The following is an 18,427-nucleotide window of genomic DNA, read 5'->3' as shown; positions in this document are numbered from 1 at the left end:
TACCCTCTCAGAGTAGAAGGTAGTGCAAGGTTTCATAACATACGTGTGAGGGTCTATTTTCTCCTTCATAAAATAAAGGTGTTAGACTAGGTGGTCTCTAAAATCCTTTCCAAGTCCAGAGCCTGGGGAAGAAATTAGATAACACACTGCACACTGGGACCACTTCCTCTGGTTAAAGGTCTACATTGTACAGTGTTACAAGCTTGGTGTCCCTACAGGCAATGTATCAAAGTGAAAACAGTCCTTAATACTAATCAAAGTACTTTCAGATATGTCTCATTTGATACAGACACGAATGAAACAATGCAAACCTACTATAGTGCTGTTTTGCTCCTACCTTTATCTAGAACCCAAATGTGACAGTTTTGGTGAATGTTATTATTTTTAAAAGAAATGTGACAGTTTTCCCTCCCATGACAATGTATCTGAGAAATGGAATGATATTGATGGTGGCCTTGGAGGTAGGAAGACTTGGGTGCAAAACTCAGGGTTTACAGTACACTTCAACATTCACTAGATGTGTAAACATGGGGAAGTCAAAGTTAAATCTCACTGAGTCTGTTACAATTCTCTAAGGCAGTAACTGGGGTGGAAGGTGGAGGGTGTTCACAGAATCACAGGATAGATCCTTAAAAGTTTTTTTCCCTGAAAAAAAAAGTTATGAATTGAGTTACATTTTCTTCCCCCACCCTATGTCATATGGATGAAAACTTTATATCATTTTGATATTTTCTGAACAAGTACACTAGTCCATGCAGCTCCCCAAATAATCTTGGGGATAAAGGCTGGATATAGAGCTGGGAGAAGGCAGGAAAAACTTGGGAGAAATATGTCAAGGATATAAATATATTCTATCTCCTCGTTCAAAAAACCTATTCTGCTTGGCACGTAGTGAATGCTTAATAAATGTTTAAATCAATTTATGGTGGGTGAGAGCAGGCTACAACATATAAATTTTGAATAATGGAATTTAAAAATGTCATTTGGAAAATTTATGACAGAAATAGATGGGCTGGTCAAGTTTCAAGAATGGGGAATGACAGGTGGACAACCTAAGTGCTCTACTGCTGTTCTTAAGGTGTTTGGAGACACTCAGGAAGGGCTCCAGCATGTAGGGCAGACCCTTTGTGGAACGCTTATGGGAGAACATAGGATGGAGTTGCCCAAGATGGACCTGAAGGTATAAACGGGTTTTGATCTGCATTATTAAGAGACATATTTGGGTATTTGTGAGTTCTTTTTTTCCTAAAGAGCTCAAGGAAATGAACCTTTCTAGAAAGTACAAAATGCTGTAACAAACAGTGTCAGCAAAGCAATCAGTCTTCACAATAGTTTGATTGTAATGAATGATAATAGAAATGGTGCAACAGCAAAAATATTTAATAATATAACTTCAGTACATGGTAAGGATCTTCAGGGCCTATGCTAAGAAGTGGTGATTTGATTTTTCTTCAGGACATTTATGATAGGATAGTTATATATACCCCATTTTACAGATAGAGAAAAATACAAGCTAACTAATCTCAATCCAGTACACTCTTCACAAAGTCACCCTGTCTTAAGAGCCTAGGAGAAATTGTAATGCCCAACATATGTCAGAGACAATAAATTACAGGATTAAAGAAGTAAATGCAAGCTTTTATAGAGTATTATGGCACCTTACGATCAATTCATTCACTTATCAGGAGTCAACTTTTGGGTGAATTTTAATTGGCTATAATTTAAAATCCCAGAACCACAAATTCAAGAAAGAGCTTAAAGAGATGACCAATTAAGTCTAATCCTCTCTGCACCCTTGCAAAAACCAGTCTTCGATGTGTATATCTTTCCACAAAATGAAACTGGTTAGAAAACCTGAGGAGAAAACATAGGCTAAGGGCCTGGGAAAGGAAATTACTTTCTGGACAATGCTGCTCCCCATGACTTCCTTCTGGGGTTAGTCACTCAGGATATTTTCTCTCACTATATTTTCTCTCTCAGAAAGCTTACAAGCACTATTCCAATGCACAACCTAGGGATTCTTCTATTTCTAGATGTTAAGATTAATTTTAGTAATTGAAATCCTAGGGATTTCTTTTTCGAGCACTTTTTTCCACTAAAATTTCAAACTAACAGAAATTATTGGCAAAGATTACAAAATAATTACTTCAAATGCCTGTTTAAAATAATTAAGTAAAACATGTACTAAAATACGTGGGGTGCATGTATGTGTGTCTCAGTGTTTGGCTCATGCCACTAAGGAAATCAATAATCAACTATGAAGCAGATTTTGAGCTGTGTTACACCACTACTCCACTTACTGAATGTAAAAGTTTTTCTTTTTCTGGCAAGATTTGATCATCATTAAAAAAATTAAAATGTGTACGATATAATTAGTTGCTTAATTCTGTATATTTTTAAAAAATATATTATAGAAATATAAAGTTTTTCTAGTAAATCTATATGTAATTGTTATTGATTTTCAACAGTGTGTATGTTGACTGACAAAAAGAACTTAATAAAATAATCAGAAGCCAAGAGACCTGGGTTTTATTTTGGTCATCAAGTTGCTATGTGATTTTGGAAGACAAACTGAGTTCCACTGGGCTTCATTTTTTCATTTGTAAAAGGAGAGGGTTGGACTATACAAGATTAAAGTTCCATTTGAATTCTAAATTCTATGATCTTAAGTGTAACATTGATGTTGAAGTGGCTACTATATAAAGACTAACTAAACCTTATCAACTTCAGTGAACTGTCTTGGTTTTAAGGCTGAATTTATTCTGGATAGATCTTTGGATCAGGAAATTCTGAAAATGAGGCAAGGCGTGTTCTACTTAGGATATTTTGCTCACTCCATAGTAGCTCAGAGAAAAATTTTCTGGGGTGGCTGGCTATAGCTATAGCTATTAACTCAGAAAGCTTAAGAGTTTTAAAAAAAGTTTAAAAGCCTTGACTTTTCCCAACTGCAAAAGTTTCAAAGGGCAATGGAAAAAAAGTGTTGACACTGAAGCTCACCACTCACCAAGTGAACAGAAAAGCTAAATGTGGCAATAATAAAAACGATTTTTTTTTCAATGTGGGGCAATCTTCTCACCCAAAATACTGTCAGTCAGTCAACCAATAAATAAAGTTCTCCAATTACCTATAAAGTCCAAACTCAGCCTGGCAAACAAGTCCTTTGACAATCAAATACCATCCTATTTCCCGGCTTAGTCATATTACTACTCCTTAATACAAACTTTCTTAATCTGAAATGTTCTTATTGTCCCCAAAACAAGGTCTTGGCCTTCCCTAACCCCTTTAAAGATACCTGATATTTGAGTAGCATTTCATTTTATAAAGTGTTTTTGAATACACTATCTAATTCCATCTTCACAACTCTACAATGGAAGAGGGCATATAAGCCCATCTTACCTATGAGAAAACTAAAATTGCAAGTTTAAGTGGCTTGGTCCAACTAACACAGCTAGTTCCTGGCCAGCCTAGGCTAGAACCCAGGTACCCTGCTTCAAAGTGCTGTATTCTTTCCTTCTTTCTCTTCAACTAGCCATAATATAGAAATGATGTAAAATGTTTGCCATAAGTTATTAAATAGCTCAGGTCTTCATTTAAGTTACAAGTTTAATAGTTTACATTTAAGCCATTTTAGGTGGCTTTCAAAACACAGTATATGCAAATGTGACCCCTAACAAAATTAAGTTGCTTTTTACTTCCATGATTCTTTTTTCTGTGGCTCAAGCCCTTAATAGGACTTCATCTCTGTTTTACTTAAACCAAGTACTGTTGTTTCATTATAGCGTGGCCTGCGCTTAATAATACATTAATTTTACATTGATGTACAAAATACATTAATAATACATTATATTTTATAGTACTTTAGAGTTTACAAAACAATTTCCTCACAAGAGCTTTATGAAGAAAGGAAAAAACACTACTTCCATTTTACAGATGAGGAAATTCAAGGTTACATAACTTAGATATATATTCATCTGATTCAAATTCAGACCTAATTATAAGCCCAGTGGTCTTTCTACACCATATAGAAGAATGACATTTACTATTTCTGCTTCTGAGATTATGGAGCTGGGCTGGGATTAGAGTTGGAATATTAAATTCCAAAAATAGAAAGTGGGTCACTTTGCTGAGGAGTATAAAGGGGATAATATGAAATAAATCTCAAGAGTGTGGATAACTGATTATCTTTCACTAAAATCTAACTCTGATGTGTCACAGTGACGAGGTAAAGACTCTGGGTTCCACCCCACCAACATGGAAAAGATCTTTGAAGAGGCTCAGTATTGGATTCCCAGTACTTCTTATGAGGATCAGCCTAGCTAAGTGCTGCCTACAGTTTCCAGAGGGATAGCCAGCAGGTACTTATGAAAACAAGTACTGTACTATGGAAATGATTTGTAGTCTCTTTGCTACGTGTTTTGCTATCTACTACCTGTCTGCCCTGTTATCTCACTTATAAAATGTCAGGGTAAACTAGCTGCATCCCTAAGGGTTTTTTCCTGCTCAACATCTAAGCCCAGGGTTCTGAACTATGAACTTGTTTAAAACATTTTTTGGCGATAACTGTACTTCAATATAATTAGTTTAATTTGTAATCCCATGTATTTTATGCATTTAAGAATATTATTCTAAAAAGGGGTTCAAGACACAAAAAAGATATTAGGATATAGAGGGCAGCTTGCCTTGATAGGAGGAGAGAGGGAAGAAAGTAATAAACATTTAATAAGTGCTTACTATGTGCCAGACATTTTACAAATATTATCTCACTTGGTCCTCACAAACAATCCTGCCAAGTAGGGGCAAACTTATCCCCATTTTACAGCTGAAGGAGTTGAACTCAGAAGCAGCTAGATCTTGGAGTCAGGAAGATCTGAATTCAAATTCAGCCTCAGATCCTAACTATGTGTCACTGAACCTCTCTGCCTAAGTTTCCTCAATTGTAAAATGGGAGATCACGATAGCAAAAAACCTCAAAGGGTTATCAACAGCATCAAACGAGATACTTAGCACAGTGCCTGACATATATATAACAGGAGCTTAATAAATGCTCTGCTCTCTTCCCTTCCATTCCCCTCTCCTCCTAACTCCAGACCCAGCTACCCATTGCCACCTAGCTACTGATTAAGTGTCCATACCAATGAAATCACAGGTATTTTTTAAGTTGGACGTTTAACATTTTAAAAAATTTATTTCTCAAAGATTTTTGAACTCCAAATTCTCTTCTTCTCTCCTACCCTTCCCCCAGCCATTGAGAAGGTGAACAATATGGATTATACAAGAATCACAGAGATTTTTAAATTTGAAAAAGACTACAGATCGCAGTGGGAACCACCAAAAAAAAAACCCCAAAAGGATAACCTTCCCCCTCCTGAGTTCCTTCAAATCCCGGATAAAATCAGACCTTCTTAATCCCCCAACACTAGTGCTCTGGCTCTGCTGATCACCTCCAATTTATCCTATAGCACACGTAACTTGTCAATAAATAGAGGGATCTCCCCTATTAGACGGTGGCTCCTCGGGGGCAGCAGCCTTCCTGCTCCGGCCCAGGGCCTGGCACGCAGCAGCCACGTAATAAACGCCTGCTGACCATCGGAACCCTCAAATGCAACGACACCCACATTTCCTGTAGGTTAAAAACACCAAAAGCCAACTTTCCTAGCGCGCTATCGCCGCCTCCCCCGGGCTGGCAGCGGCTCCTTGGGGATCTGGGAGGCTTGTCGGCCCCGGACCACGGAGGCGGCCGTGGGGTAGAAAGCCCAACCCCGGAGGGAGCCCATCTCCCTCGCGGGGTGCCAGGAAGCGCGCGTGGGAGGGGGTGTCCGAGGGTGCGCGTGGGGTGGGGGTGACTTCAAGCCACCCAAAGGCTACGTGTCGTCATGGGTGTGTGTGGGAAACAGAAGGCGTGCCCGCGTTCTCCCCGTCCGCCCCGCTCCGCTCCCGCAGGCCCCCGCCCCGGCTCGGCCGGCTTCCTCTCCTCCCGCCCCCGGACTGCCGCTGCCACCGGGCCCAGCGAGTCGATAACTCCGGCTCCGGTGCCCCGGCCTCCCCGTCTCGCCGCTCCTACCACCCCGCCCCCCCGTCCGGAAGTGCCGGAATCCAGAGGCCGCCCCCTCCCCACCCGGGCAAGCGGCCCTCCTGGGTGTTCCCCCCGTCCTCTCCGGGACCCCGACCCCCACTCCTCCAGCTCACCAGACCCGCCGCCACAGCCAGCCTCTCCTTCACCGGCTTCGGACTCCGGCTAGGAGGTCCCAGGGGCGTCACCGGCAGACAGCCAATCCCCTCCCGACGCCGGTTGCGCCCCTGGCCTCCGTCGGCCAATCGTCTGCTTTCCGTTAACTAAGGGGGCGGGTCCCAAGTCCCGCGCGGCTCCTAGGGTGGAGAGGGGAGCCTAGGAGGGGGTCAGGCGTGCACCCGGCTGGGTTCTGAGCTGGGAGTGGGCGCTCTGCCGGCTCTGCGCATGTGTGTGTTTTGGGTGTAGGAGCGGGCCAGGAGGCGTCATGGGGCTGGGAATGTGGCGCCGCGTCCCCCGCTTCTTGATGTTTGCTTCCGTGGGCCGTCTCTCTTTGTGTGGCCTTTTGTTCCTTTCTTTACATGAAGTCTAGGAAGCTCCTTATTTTGAGGGGCGGCGTTGAGGGTGCCATGCAGAGAAAGACAGGTCAATTCTAAGCCTTCCTCTCCCAATATAGGTAAGAAGCCTTTCCAGCAGACTTGCGGACCCAGTTTGCAATTCATCTTCCCTGAGTCCTCGAATAATCGGGAACAAGTGTGTGTCCAGTGTTTAGTCACTAAACTTTAGTGTGTGCTATATTGTGGATATGCACAGCCAGCACTTTCAATATGCAATGAATATGAAATATTATCCACGAACCCAGTAGTGCCTCTCTTTTGGCTCTTTGTATTTCGGTACCCTTTGGGTAGTTTTCGTTCTGGTGGGATTCATTCTCTTCTCCCCTGTGGGGTGACCACTGACGTTCTGCAGGACGTGGTATACACTTTGACGCTAATACTGATTACAGAGCAACACTGTCAGGGGAGGAAATTTATAGTGATGTCCTGTCCCAATAAAAGAGGGGTGCCATATATTATGGAAGGTAAAAAAGACAGACTGGTGAATGAAGGTAAGACTCATGAGACCAGTGCGGCTTCACTAAACCTCATTCATTTGGAAGGAGAAAGCTTGCAGGACCAGTTCATAACTGGTTGTTGTCAACAGATACTTATGCAACTGGTAATTACCTTTTGTGACAGAAATTCAATATCTTTATGCCATTTACCCACTCTTTCCAAAGGTACACCAGATAAATTAGGACTCTAATCACAGCAGAGGCAAAATTACAATTAACACTCGATTCTATGGTGCTCAATAAATGTTAAAACTAAACTGTCTTTTTAGTAGGATTCCAATTTGGCATAAGTCAAACTGAAGTATTTTACTTGAAAAAATTTGTATAGCAAAAATAATATTCTAGAGGTAATAGTAACATGAGCTAGAGACCTTTATGGTTAAGCAGACAAGTTCCCATTTGGTCCACTTATATTTGCCTTTCTACAATTCTCTACAGCTAATCATTTACTTTCAACACTTCAGAGATCTATTTGGCCTGAATCATTAGCACAAATGAAGAACCTGATTTTTCGGTTCTCAGTTTTCTTTGTCCATTTACTATCACTCCCTCTTGTGGTCTTAAGGAGAAGAAACCATTCAATAGAATCTAGCAAGCTAAATACAAACTCTTTAAATTTATTAAAACAGGGTACAAAAGAAGCTGAATAATTAATTGACTTCTCTTCATACAACTTGACTTCACCTAAATCCTATTAATTTCCTGGAAAGACACGAGAAATCCTGGAGAAAATAGGCACCTGCGGAACAAAGTCTGGACAAGAACCAATGCCGGAAATGTAATGCTGATTTCAGTTCACTTAACAATAATAGAGGTGTGGAGGAGTGTGAATTCAGGAGTACTTTAGCCCCTGGCTAAAGGACACCACCCACCCAGGAACCCCAGATTAGTTCCTCGGGCTGAGTAAAAGATAATTGTGTATGGAGCGAGGAAGATCCAGCCTATATGAAGAGCAAATGGAAAATAATACAATACAAAACATTTTTTCACATCTTCTCTTTGGGTCGTTAGAGAGAGCTCTTTCCTGGGTTTCCAGTCATGGTGGCTTAAGAGTTGCTGGTTTAGCAAGGGAGCAAAGTACATTTCTAATTCCAGGGGTCATGTTCCAGTCTACTACGGTAAGTGGAAATACAACAAAACAATTCTTAGAAATATTCAAATTATATCAATAATTATTTCTTTAAAAATTAATTTGAATTGTCAAAGACTGAATATAAAACAATTTCAGCACAGTCTTGGGTAAGGAAACATTAGCTTACAACCATATTTAAGGAAAAATTTGCCATTCCATAACTTTAGCTGAAAAAGTAGAAGGGAGGAAGGGAAAGAGGTAAAGGTTGCAGGAAAGATAACAATATTTGCAGTCAGGCCAGACCGTGTTTGAATACGATCTCTGGCACTTGTGTGATTAAGTGAAAATCCCTTAATTCAAGCAATATTCAATCAACATTTGTTAAGCCCTACTATGTGCCTGGCACTAAGGACAAAGGCAAAAGACAGTTTTTGCTCTCAAAGAGCTTACAGTCTAATGGGGGAGACAAAATGCAAACATATTTAAAGCAAGCTATATACAAGATAAATAGGAAATAATTATCAGAGGGAAGGCACTGGAATTAGGAGGAATTGGGGAAGGCTTCCTATAGAAGGTGGAACTTTAGTTGGGAATCAAAGGAAGCCAGAGAGGTCTGTAGTCAGAAAGAGCTTTTCCAGCCAGAGAAAATGCCCAGGGCTGAGGGAAAGAATGTTTTGTTTGTGGAAGAGCCAGGAGGTCAGTGTCACTGGATAGAAGAGTGTGTGAAGAGTTCAGTATATAAAGACTGGAAAGGTAGGCAGGCTCTAGGTTATGAAGGGCTTTAAAAGACAAACACAGCAGTTTGTATTCGCTCCTGGAGGCAATGAGAAACTACTGGAGTTTATTGAGTAGGGCATGACATGACCAGGCTTGTGCTTTGGGAAAATCACTTTAGTGACTGAATCAAGGATGGATTGAAGTGGGGAGAGTATTGAAGCAGGCCCATCCACCAGCAAGCTATTACAACAATGCAGGAGTTAGGCGATGAGAGCCTGTTCTAGAGCAGTGGGGCGGTGTCAGGAGAGAGAAGGGAGAGTATATGAGATAAACTGTTGCAAAGATGAAATCAACAGGCCTTAGCAACAGCTTGGATATGAGAGTGAGACAGAGTGAGGAATCCAGGACGACTCTAGGTTCTGAGTTTGAGGGACAGGAGGATGTTGCTGCCCTGTACAGAATTAGGGAAGTTAGCAGTAGGGATGGGGGTGGGGAGTTTAGAGGAAAAGATAGTAAGTTCTGTTTTGGACATACTGAGTTTAAGCTATTTACTGGACATTCATTTTGAGGTATCTGAAAGGTAGTTGGAAATGTGAGAGAGAAATTGGGGCAGAATAGGTAGATGTAAGAATCTCATTGAAATGGTGATTAAATCCATGGGACCTGATGCAATTACCAAGTGAAGTTACATAGAGGGAGAAGAGAAGGAGGCCTAGGACAGAACCCTGAGGGATACCGATAGTTAAAGGCCTTGATCTAGAAGAAGATCCAGCAAAGTGAAGGAGTAGTCACATGGGTAGAAGGAAAACCAGGAGAGAATGGTATCCTGAAAACCTAGAGAGAAGAGAGTATCAAGGAAAACAGTGATCAACAGTGTCAAGGGTTACTGCTGCAAGGTCAAGGAGAATTAGAATTGAGAAAAGACCATTCCACTTGGCAGCTAAGAGATCATTGGTAACTTTTGAGAGAGTAGTTCGGTGGAACGATGAGTTCAGAAACCAGATTATAAGAGGTTAAGAGGAAAGTAAGAAGGCACCTATTGGAGACACGAAGAATTCAGTTAAAAAGGGCAGAAGAGATGTAGGACAGTAGTTACTAGGGATGGTAGGATCAAGTGAGGGTTTTTTGAGGATAGAGGAGACATTGACATGTTCGTAAGCGTGTCGACAGGGAGAGATTGCAAAAATGTGATAGAGTGGGGTTGACAGAGGGGGAAAGCTGTTGGAGGAGAGGTGATGGAATAGGATTGCTTGACCAGATAGAGGGGTTAGCCTTGGTAAGGAGTAAGGCCACCTCATCATGTGAGACAGGAATGAAGGAGGAAATAGTGGCAGAAGGTATTAGATAGAAGATGAGGAAAAGGGGAGAAAAGGGAACTCATGGTGCATGGCTTCGTTTTTTGTTTTTTTTTTTTCTGTAAAATAGTAGGCAAGGTTCTCAACTGAGAAGAATTAAGGGGTAGGAGGGAGAAGGAGCCATAGGAGGTTTGAGGAGGTCTGAAAAGATTGGGAAGTGCATCTGTGCAGAGTAAGATAGTGAATTGATGAAGAAAATATAGTATGATTGCCTAGCAGTAGTGAGGATCTGGTTGAGATTAACATAAATTTGTAGTGGACCCAGTCAGAATAGTTGGGTGATTTTCCACACCTTCATTCAGCAATTTAGCACAACATTTTTAGGAAAGAAGATGGCAGTTGGTGGGAATAATCTAAGGCTGAGGCTTGGTCCTATGTAATTTGAGATATGATAAGGGGGATACTGATCCAAAATAGGACAGCAGTGTAAAGTTGAATTGATGGTAAGCCTTAGGGTCCTCATCTATAAAATGGAGATAAGGTATAAAAAAGTATTTTACAACTTTCAAGTGTTACATGGAATTATTTCCATAGGTGAAACAGGCTATAAACAATTCATTTTAAAACTAAATATTCGGAATAAATAGGAAAGTTTTTCATAGGGGAATTGTTGCTCACATTGAGAAAATTTCATTGTTCAAAACTTGATTTTTGATAAGGATAGAAAAAAATTTGAGAGAAAAATACTCTTCAAAGGGAGTTGTGCTCGTGCTTGAATTGGCTAAGGACGCTTAATAGAGGATGGTGTAAATCTGGGCAGCACTCAGTAATAGCTTTTTTTTTTTTAACCGCTTTTGGATGACGAATATTAAGATAGTTAGGTTCTTGTAAGTATTGTCGAACTTGTTCTAATAAAGTTAGCTAAGGCTGAACAAATTGCTTCCTGGGAAATATAGTTTTCCGTCCCGCCGCTTCAACTGGGAATACTACAAATGCTCTCATGCCTTCAAGACACACTGAATTCTGGGAATTGTAGTTCCAAGGCTGAAACCCACCCTTTTTTTCTAGGACTCAAATTCCATGAAATTTCTCCTATTGGCAGAGCCTAGGCGGACGGTGAAGCGCGAGGTCCATACCGGCATTTCTGGTTTCCCATTGGCTCTATCTCTATAAGGCCACGACTCTTTCTCCGCCGCAGCCAACGACCATCGAGGCCTAAGAAGAACTCCGGGAATTGGCGGAAATTGATCTCGAGCTTAGAGCCAATGAGCGCGCAGGGACGGCTGAGGTGAGCGGGTCACAGGGCTGGAGTCCGCTGTTCGGTCCTCTTCCCTGGCCCTTACCTCTCCAAAGCCTTCTTCTCCAGGGGGTCTAGGGTGGGTGAGTCTCTTCCGGCAGCCGAGGCGGAGGCAGCGAACGGAGCCGCCTCCGCGGGCCTTGGAACGCTCTCGACCGTGCGGCTTCATAATGCGGCAGGGCCTGGATGCGTGAAGCTGCCCTCGGAGCGTCGGTACGTTGGGACGTCCCAGCCCGCTGGGCAGTGAGGCGGGCTGGTGGGCAGGAGGATAAAGCGCCGGCCGGCGAGCCAGGCCGAGCCAAACGACCCCCGGGGCTTGGGGTCGGGGGGGTGGAGTTGGGTCGGGATCTACCCCGACTAGGAGGGCCGGCTCTGCGGAGCCCAAGTTGTTGGTCGGCTCGAGGTCCGTGGTTTCCCTCTCGGCCCCAGATTGGGTCTGTGTGCCTTAGTCCTCTCCAAAATTGGCCATCTGACCCCATCCTCTCACTGGTCACGTCAGTCAGCACTCTTTCCCCCTCCTTGACGCTAGGGGCTGTGACTGGCTTTAGGGGTGCAAAGACCAAAACTAAAAGAAACACCGAACAGTCCTTGCCTTCAGGGAACTTAAATCCTATAAGGGAAACTGGAGGAATCTATGGATAAGCAAAAATATGTACAGAGTAGCTCTAAGTTACTGGGGGTTGGGGGGTGGAGATGAAAGGCACTGGTAGCTGGGCTGGCGGGGAAGGGGGAGCGGTAAGCAAGGTTGTGCTTGAGATAGATAGCTAGGAATGCAAGGGTAGTGCATTCATTTGTACACAACTGCCTTTTCACCGGCCTTCCTTCCATGTCTGGAATGATTTCCTTCTTCTGTGTCTTCTGTCTTACAGACTATGTGTATATGTAAATATATGCATACACATGTAAAGAATATATAGTGAATATATTTGCGTGTGTGCGCATGTATATACGCACATAACATACACATGTAGTTTACACATAATTGTTTACACATTATCTCTCCCATTGGATTATTAGCTCCTCTAGGGTAGTAACTGTTTTTGCCTTTTTTGTAATCTCAGTTTTTAGTATAATGACTAGCACAAAAAGCACTGAATGATTTTTGAATGAAAAGGGGGAGGGGAGGTGTGTTTGTGGAATGTCATGAAGAATATGAAATAGTGAAGTTTCTCTGGACTGTTAATGTAGCCAGAGGGAATGAACACTTTCCAGGCAGCCTGGAAAGGCAGGTGGGAGCCAAGTTGTAAAAAGCTTTAAATGCCAAATATAGGAGCTCGTATTTGAGTTTATAGGTAAGAGGGAGAGACACTGATGGCTTTTTGAGTAGGTGCTTATGGATTGGAATGGGAAGAAATTGGGAGCCCCCTTAGGAAGCTGGTGCAGTCATCCACCTGAGAAATGATCAACATTTAAACTAGGGTGGTAGCCATGTGAGTGGAAAGAAGGGACCTGATGAAAGAGATGTTATGGGCATGGACAGGAGTTGGCAACTGATTAGATATGAAGGGTAAGAGAAGAGTTGAGGATACCTGAAAATGTAAACATGGGTCACTAGAAGTATGGTGGGTCAGGTACCCACCATGGAACGGGTACCACAAATGGGAGAAGAAAAGGTTTTGGGGGATGGACTCTGATTTGGAATTGCCTTAGAAACTTTACTTTTTTCTTGCCTTTTGGCACCTCATTTCATCTGTATTGTTTTCTTACTGTACTATATTTCACTTCATAATATTTTGGCTACTTTTTACCAAGTGTGGGAGTGTAGCAGTGATAACCACAAAATATTTTGGTGTAATTGGCTCTTTTTCGAACTGTGCTTATGTCATTGCTTTCTGAGTTGGTCACAGTGCTTTGTTTAAACTACAAGGTCTGTGTAATTCCTGATTCTTTTGTGCACATTTGTTTAAATCTTTAAGGACTTCACAAAATCTGTTGATGAGCTCATGGGGGCACAAATGTTAATAGTGCATGTTGTTGTTCAGTTTTTCGGTTGTGTCTGACTCCTTGTGAACCTTTTTGGGGGTTTTCTTGGCAAAGATACTGGAATAGTTTGCTATTTCCTTTTCCAGTTCATTTTGCAGATGAGGAAACTGAGCCAAACATGTTTAAGTGATTTGCCGAAGGTCAGACAGCTAATAAGTGTCTGAACATAAATATTGCTAAATGAATATGTAGTCTTCTGAAGGTTTCATCCTTAAAATTCAATTAAACAAATATTTATTAAGCATCTACTTATGTTGAAGCAGCATGGCCTAATGGATAAACAGTATCTTGGAGCCAGGAAGATCCAGGTTCAAGTCTTGTTCCTAACACTTAGCGTTTGTGTGACATAGTGTAGGTTTTCGTAACTTCTAAGTGCTTTAGGTGATTAAGATTAGAGTAAGTGCCTAGTTGCATTAATAAAGGGAGTGCCAGTGAAATCACAGGTCAATGTCCTATCCCAGTCCCTATCTCTACTTGTAGGCAGTACAATATGAGAGACCCTGGGTATGTAGAAGCAAGATGAAATGGCCCTTACCCTGAAGGAGCTTGCTTGTTTTTTCAGATACAAGCTATGTACACATAAATTAAAATACCCTGTAGTTTGAGGAAGGAGAGAAAATAACAACTGGGCAGACCAGAAAAAACTTATTGTGGGAGATAGTAGTCTGAACCTTGAAGAAAACTAGGGATTCTGAGACCATCTTTCTCCATTGTCCTTCTTTTCTCTATTCTATTAATAATAGTTCTGTCTACTCCTTGCCAGTGCCCTTGTACTTGTACCTTTGGTCCCATCTCCTGGAGTGTGCTTCTTTGTTCATTCCTCTTTTTAATCTCCGTAGCCATTAGGTACAAATATGTCCAGATCCCCTTGATCCATAAAAACCTTTCCTTGAACCCATGGCCCCATGCAGCTTTCAAACTTTATTTTTTCTCTCTTCATTGACATAAGTAAAAAATTCATTTTCCTAACTCCCGTTCCTTGATCCAGCTTCTATGTTTTTCCCTTCCCCATCTTCCTAAGGTGAACTCCAAGGTCACCAGGGGGTCTCTTTATTGCTAAGTTCAATGGCCTTTTCTTAGTCCTCATTTTTCTTGGTCTTAAATTGTTGACTGGGTATCTCCACTTTCTGGATACTATCTCCTTCCTGGGTTTTCCTGAAGCTACTCTTTTCAGAATCCTTTGCAAGATCATCATCCTGGTCCTGCCTCTCTTGCTTTTGTGTGGTCCAGGATTCTGGCCCCCTTTCCTTTCCGTTTGTTTTGTCTGGGTGATCTTACCAACTCCCACCAGTTCAGCAATCTTCTGTACGCAGGTGACTCTCAAAGGTATACGTACATATCCAGCTCTTCTCTCTTCTGAGATTCAGTCTACTTTCTGAACCCTTCCACCTGGATGTCCTGTATGTATTTAAAACTCAACAAGTCCAAAACAAAGCTCATTATTTTCCCCATAAACTCCTAATATTCCTGTTTCTCTTTAGGGTGTCACTATTTTTGTAGTGCTCCAGGTTTACATCCTCAGAGCCATCTTCAGTTCTTCATACTCTCCCTCACCCCTCTATCCAATAAATTGTCAGGTGTTGTTATTTCTGCCTTCGCATCATCTCTCATTTCTCCCCTTCTTTCCATTTATGCCACATCCACTCTAGTTCCTTCTCCTGCTCCAGAAGCTTCAGTGGTTCCCTGTTGCCTCTCTAATGAAACCGTTTCATTGTTTGGCATGTAAAGCTCTTTACAATCTTGTTCCTGTTTATCTTTCTGAGATGATTATACATCATTCCCTTTTGTATACTAAATTCCAACCAAGCTTGCCTACTTGCCATTTTCCAAAGGTGACTTTAGTTTCTGGCCTCCATGCCTTTGCAGAGGTTTTCTCCGATGACTGGGGTGTTCTCTGCTCATCTCTATTTCTTGTAAACCCCAGCTCCCTTCAAGGCTCAGCTGAAGTTCCACCTCTGACAATAGTATTGCCTAGTGTGCCCCCTTCTTCTCTGTAATGTGTGTGTATTTGTATCTTGTATTTACCTTTCAGTATTCATGGTGTATTTTCCCTCCCAGCCCCAGGAGAATATAAGCTCCTTTAAGATCCTGATTATTTTGTGCCTGGTGTGTATTAAGCCCTTTAGGAAATAATTATTGTATTGAATTGACTCATGGGGGACAATCCATTCGAGGAGTCATAGGCAGGAAGTGAAGCGTCCTTTTTGACAAAAAGGTAGGGGGCCAGTTTGACTGGAACATAGTGTATGTGAAAGGTAATTATATGAAATACTTCTAGACAAATATGGGAACTCATACAGTGCTTTAAATCAGGCACAGGATGCAGGAAGTTACTGAAAATCTCTGAGCAAGGCAGTGTCCTGATCAGATCCATTTTTTAGGAGTAGTTATTTTATAATTGTGTAAAAGATTGGATTAAAGGAGGGAGATATAGAAAACAGGGAGACCAATTAGGTTGCTTTTACAGTAGCCCAAGTAGGAGGCAATGAAATGTCATAGGCTCATACACTGAGATGAGAGAACCTAGAAGTCATCTTCCCCCAACCTCTCATTTTATAAATGAAGCCCAAGAGATATGAGGTGACTTTACCAAGGTAATATAGGTAAAAAGTTATACATTTAGGGTTTAAAACCATACCCTTGCCACTAAATACATTCTTTCCGTGGTGTCATACTGGGTCTGTGGGAATGGAGTGAAATTTGGGGGATGTATGTGAGAAATGATGTGAAAGTAGAATTGCTAGAACTTGGCAACTCTTTGAGTAGGGGGAAGGAAAAGAACGATTTTGAAGTTATGGATTTGGGTGACACGAAGAATTGTGGTTCTCTCGGCCAAAATAAGGATATTTAGAGGAGGGGTTCATTTAGGGAGAAATATGATGAATTTTGTCTTGGACATGTTGAGTTTGAGCCACATAGGGGTTTCCAGTAAATAGTTGGTGATTCAGCAGTAGAATTCAGGTGAATGATTAAGCTAGAAGAAAAAACTTGGGAATCATCTGCCTAGAGATCATAATTGGGTCCGTGGGACATGATGAAATTACTCAGTGTCTACCTCACAGATGTCTGTCTATTCCACTTGATACTGAGTTGTCTTAAGAGAAAGACCTGAAGAAAAAGAGGAAAGGTCATAGAGATGATAACTCACACACTCATCCTTTTAAAACTTACTTTGAAGGGTGCAACATGGGGATTTCAAAGTGGGAAGAATACAAAAATACTAGTTTTTTTTTAAAGTTTTTAAACTAACAAATTAACCTTTGGGGATTAATGTAGGATTGCTGCAGTTTACATGAAAAACCAAAATATTTGGATAATCAATGAGAGTTATTTTCCTAACATAGTTATAGATTGCTTTTCAGAGTGGCTAGACTAATTCATTGCTCCACTAACGGTGTATTGATAGAACTTTTCTCAAAGTTTCTCCGGCATTTGTCATTTCCTTTTATTTTTTTTTTGGTCAGCATTATCAATCTGATACATCTGAGGTATAAACCTCAGGGTTTTAATTTGCATTTCTCTTAAATATTAGTGATTGAGAATATTTTTCATATGGCTATTGATAGCTTGGATTTCTTTCTCTGAAAACAGCCTGTTAATTTCCTTGGACCATTATCAATTGGAGAATGGCTCTTATTCTCAAAAATTTAACTTGGTTCCCTAAATGTCTTAGAAATTAGACCTTTTTCAAAGAAGCTTGCTGCAAAGTTTTTCCCATTTACTTCCTTCTCTTCTAATTTAAGCTATGTTGGTTTTATTTGTATCAAAACTTTTTAATTTCATGTAATCAAAAGTGTTCATTTTATTTCTAGTATACCTGCTCTGTTTCTTGTTTGGTTATGCTCTCCTAACCTGTCCATACAAATGATAGGTAATTTCTTCCTTAAGGAATTTACATTTTAATAGGGGGATATAACACTTATAAGAAAATGGAATGGAGAAGGGAGCTTTGGCTTAAGAGTCTGGGAATCTGAGTGCTACCATAGGACAGTGAATTGGCACAGTTTTTTTTTTTTTGTAACTATGGTAGCATTGGTTTGATTACTGTTTCCAGGGTAAACATGCAGAAAGTAAGATGTCTTTACTGGGTAGGCCCTCATTTTCTGGTTGATAGCTGTATAGGATCTATCTCTGAGGTCTTTCCTGATCCGAGCCTGATTCAGTTATAAGGGTATGAGAGTAAGTTTGTACAAAAGGAACTGTGTTGAAATTGCATATTTTCGTCTGTTAGAATATTTAACTTTGTCTCCAACTTTTGAAGAAAGGTATCGTTTCGTTTTATTTTGTGTTAAAGCTGCTTTAGAAGTCTCCTACCTTCTGTCTGATTTCAAGAAAAATGAGAGTGCATGTCAGAATTGTTGGCTTTGAAATACTAGATAAATCCAGTGCCCGACCTCTGTCTCACAACCCCTTTATTTCTATTATATTGGCAACTTGCTGCTCATTTTATTCTGCTTAAAGCTAAGCACATAGCCCAGAGAAGACCTCCATATGTGTTTAAGCAACAGGTTTCTGCTTTGGGTACTTGACTGATTGGGTGTTCTGAAACCTAACTACTTATTGCTCCTCAAACTTGGGGTGGGAGAAGCCAAAAGTTATGGTATAAGAGCATTTTAAGAAGGGATAGCATAAAACATCACAAGAATTTTTTTTCCCCAAGGGATCCTCTTAGGTGGAAAAGCACTAATGAGGAACCAAGGTGTAGTAGCATACAGAAAGTCCTGTTACTGATAGTGTGCCTGGCTCTCAGAGATCTGAATTGGTTCACTTGTCTGGAAACCAGCCATTAGTGTTCTAGAGGGTCCTTTTTTGTATATATGCGACACACATACCATACATGAACAATTTAGTACCCACATAGGGAAACATGTACAACTAGCCAATAATAAATACAACCCAAAGGAAAAACATTCCAACAATCATTCATTTTGTGCCCTGTTCA

At 41.1% G+C, this 18,427-nt stretch overlaps 2 protein-coding genes across 5 annotated transcripts in view; one reads left to right on the top strand and one right to left on the bottom strand.

Annotated features, from left to right (window-relative positions):
* MTFR1 (mitochondrial fission regulator 1) overlaps positions 1-6,436 on the bottom strand; it is a 60,497-nt gene extending 54,061 nt beyond the window's left edge. Inside the window, exon 1 of one of the 3 annotated variants that reach the window (XR_005011040.1) lies at positions 6,187-6,270. The gene's annotated coding sequence lies outside the window, so the exon portion shown is untranslated. Of the gene's footprint in view, positions 1-6,186 lie in introns of all 3 variants that reach the window. The other 2 variants (XM_036769526.1, XM_036769534.1) reach the window with 2 other exon arrangements.
* A 1,788-nt stretch (positions 6,437-8,224) lies between these two features.
* The window catches only part of ARMC1 (armadillo repeat containing 1), a 94,904-nt gene continuing 84,701 nt past the window's right edge, over positions 8,225-18,427 (top strand). Inside the window, exons 1-2 of one of the 2 annotated variants that reach the window (XM_036741037.1) lie at positions 8,225-8,239; positions 11,274-11,715. The gene's annotated coding sequence lies outside the window, so the exon portion shown is untranslated. Of the gene's footprint in view, positions 8,240-11,273; positions 11,716-18,427 lie in introns of those variants that run through there. The other variant, XM_036741036.1, reaches the window with a different exon arrangement.

The sequence above is a fragment of the Trichosurus vulpecula genome, chromosome 1, assembly GCF_011100635.1.
Source record: "Trichosurus vulpecula isolate mTriVul1 chromosome 1, mTriVul1.pri, whole genome shotgun sequence".
NCBI lineage: Eukaryota > Metazoa > Chordata > Mammalia > Diprotodontia > Phalangeridae > Trichosurus > Trichosurus vulpecula.
This window is presented reverse-complemented; position numbering and strand designations above follow the sequence as displayed.